Source organism: Arachis duranensis, chromosome 4 (assembly GCF_000817695.3).
Source record: "Arachis duranensis cultivar V14167 chromosome 4, aradu.V14167.gnm2.J7QH, whole genome shotgun sequence".
Taxonomy (NCBI): domain Eukaryota; kingdom Viridiplantae; phylum Streptophyta; class Magnoliopsida; order Fabales; family Fabaceae; genus Arachis; species Arachis duranensis.
This window is the reverse complement of record NC_029775.3, coordinates 63,720,782-63,724,157: the sequence shown is the minus strand read 5'-3', so window position 1 is coordinate 63,724,157 and position 3,376 is coordinate 63,720,782. Positions and strand designations below refer to the sequence as shown.

The following is a 3,376-nucleotide window of genomic DNA, read 5'->3' as shown; positions in this document are numbered from 1 at the left end:
CTTGTCTTGAGTGTTTTGTTGTTTCTCATATGCATTCTCAACTTGTTAGTGTCAGTAGTATACAAACTTCTAAGTTTGGTGTCTTGGATGCATTGTTTATTTGATTTTAGTTGCATTTTGATTTTTCCTCATCAATAAAAATCCAAAAAAAATTTTAATTTGTCTCTTTTCAAGTCAATAATGCAGAGAATTGAAGATTCAGAACATACAGCAGAGGAATTACACAGAAAAAGCTGGGCATTCAAAACGCCCAGTGAGGAAGGAAAACTGGCGTTTAAACGCCAGCCAAGGTGCCTGGCTGGGAGTTTAACGCCCAAAAGGGTAGCATTTTGGGCGTTGAATGCCAGAATGGATACCATTCTGGGCGTTTAACGCCAGGATGGCACAAAAGGGAATATTTTGTTTTCAATTCAAATTTTTTTCAAGTGTCCATAATTTTTCAAAATCAAATCTTTTTCAAATCATATCTTTTCAATCATATATTTTCAAAATCAATTTCTTTCCAATTTCAAAAATACTTGCTAACAATTAATGATTTGATTCAACATTTCAAGTATGTTGTCTTTTCTGTTGAGAAAGGTTTAATGTTTGAATCATATCTTTTCTTGTTAGCCAAGTCATTGATATTTTAAAAATCAAATCTTTTTAAATTGTTTTTCAATCATATCTTCTCAATCATATCTTGTTAAAACTATATATTTTCAATCATATATTTTTAATCACATCTTTTTCAAAATAAGTTTTCAACCATTTCTTTTTTATTTCTAATTTCAAAATCTTTTTCAAAAATCACTTTACCTCTTTCTCAATCTTAGTTTTCAAAAATCATCAATCAATTTTCAAAATGTTTTTAAAATATTTTTAATTTATTTTCAAAAATTTCTTCCCCTCTTCTCACATCCTTCTATTTATGGACTAACATGTACAATTCGAACTCTATCCTTCTAAGTTCGAATTCTTCTACCTCTTCCTTCTATTTTTTTTTTTCTCTGACACCTCAAGGAATCTCTATACTGTGACATAGAGGATTCCATATTTTCTTGTTCTCTTCTCTTTCATATGAGCAGGAGCAAAGACAAAAGCATTCTTGTTGAGGCTGACCCTGAACCTGAAAGGACCTTGAAGCAAAAGCTAAGAGAAGCTAAAGCACAATTCTCTGTAGGGGACCTAACAGAAATCTTCAAAGAAGAAGACATGGCAGCTGAAAACAACAACAATGCCAACAATGCAAGGAAGGTGCTGGGTGACTTTACTGCACCTACTCCTGACTTCTATGGGAGAAGCATCTCTATCCCTGCCATTGGAGCAAACAACTTTGAGCTTAAGCCTCAATTAGTTTCTCTGATGCAACAGAATTGCAAGTTCCATGGTCTTCCATTGGAAGATCCTCATCAGTTTTTAGCTGAATTCTTGCAAATCTGAGGTCTACAGACTTATACTATTCCCTTTTGCTGTAAGAGACAGAGCTAGGATATGGTTGGACTCACAACCTAAAGAAAGCCTGAAGTCTTGGGAGAAGCTAGTCAATGCCTTCTTGGCAAAGTTTTTTCCACCTCAAAAATTGAGTAAGCTTAGAGTGGAAGTCCAAACCTTCAGACAGAAGGAAGGTGAATCCCTCTATGAAGCTTGGGAAAGATACAAACAATTGATCAGAAAGTGTCCCTTTGACATGCTTTCTGAATGGAGCATCATAGGTATCTTCTAAGATGGTCTGTCTGAACTGTCCAAGATGTCATTGGATAGCTTTGCTGGAGGTTCTCTTCATCTGAAGAAGACGCCTGCAGAAGCTCAAGAACTCATTGAAATGGTTGCAAATAACCAATTCATGTACACTTTTGAAAGGAATCCTGTGAACAATGGGACGAATCAGAAGAAAGGAGTTTAATGACAAGTCATCATATACCCATTTCTCAAGCTAATTTCAATTCTTTCACTAGTTTTTTATGCACTTTCATACACCATAAGTAAGCAATTTAGAGTGGAATTGCATGTTTTATTTGAATCAATCAACCACCCTTTAATTGATGCTAAATCATGAGATTCAAGCTAAATTTAATTGATTTTTGAATGATTTATAAACCTTGTGAATTTAGTGATACTTTGATTGGTTGTTTTGATTATTTGTAGGTGAAGAAAAGAAGAAAAGAAGGAAGCATGGCTTAAGAAGTGTGGCGCAACAATGAAGGAAGGAAGCCACACTGCTCTCCACAAGAGCACACTGCCCTCCAAGGGAGCACAACAATGAACCAAGCATTCAAGGCTTCACTGCCCTGCCCTCCTTGAGGGCGGAGCACAATTCTAGGCCAAGAAATAAGGGAAGGAAAAACTCTGCCCTGCCCTCCTCAAGAGCAATTACGGGCTCCTCATGGAAAAATTCAAGGAAATTGTTCTCCAAGTGCCATCCATGGGTTTCGAACCAAGCTCAAGCTCCAGAGGGAAGGAAGTAGCGTTCAAATGGAAGGAAAACAAGCCAAAATTAGCTTGTTTTCAACCTCCAAGGATCGAACACAAGACCTATAGAAAGCCAAGCCTTGGCACCAAGAAAACCAAGAAAAGAGGGGCAACAAAAGCCATCCAGCAAGTTTCGAACTTGGGACCTCACCCAAGAACAAGGAAAGCTTGCGCTGCCCTGCCCTTGTGGAGGGCAAAGCAACATTCCTTGGTGCATGGCGCACAATTTGGCACGGCCAGCACGCACACATTGACGCGTAACAAGGGAGCTTGGGCGCACAACTTGGACGCACCAGGCGCGCAGCTTTGACGCACCATGACAACACTGCCCTGCTCTCCACAAGGGCAGGGCAGCATCCTGATGCCCCTCCCAAATTTGGCACGCTAGTTGGATCCACATGCAATGCTTCCCTGTTCTGCCCTCCACAAGGGCAGGGCAGCCTCTTGGGAGCAACATGGGCTAAATTTCACTCAAAAATCCAACTTAATTCACTTCTTCACCCATCTTTCAAGCCCACTCAAAATTATTAGATCCAAAATAGAAAGTGTATAAATAGGTGTTAGTTAGGATTAGAGAGTAAGCTGACTTTCATTTTAATTTTCATCCTTAGTCAACTTGAGAGCTCACTTTCCATTTTTCTGTTTTTCGGCAATAGCTTGAGAATTGGAGGAGAGAATTCACTTCTTCTTCCTCTGATTTTTTGGTTTCTTTATTGGGTTTTGTTTGAGTATTGAGTGTGAAGAATTGAGGAACTTCTGTCTCAGTCTTCATTTAAGATCTCTTTGATTTTCCTTCTGCATAATTGAGTTAAATTTCATTTCCTTTACTGCTTCAATCTTCAATTTCTCTTTACTTGCTTTGTGAACTTGGATCTAGGAAGGCAATTGAGATCTAGACTCTGCTATCTAGTCTCTGGAGTCCTGA

At 38.4% G+C, this 3,376-nt stretch overlaps 1 non-coding gene across 1 annotated transcript; it reads right to left on the bottom strand.

Annotated features, from left to right (window-relative positions):
- Positions 1-1,567: 1,567 nt before the first annotated feature.
- LOC127747407 (small nucleolar RNA R71) lies at positions 1,568-1,675 on the bottom strand. The gene has a single exon (XR_008009206.1). It is a non-coding gene; the product is annotated as a small nucleolar RNA R71 (small nucleolar RNA).
- Between the last annotated feature and the right edge of the window lie 1,701 nt (positions 1,676-3,376).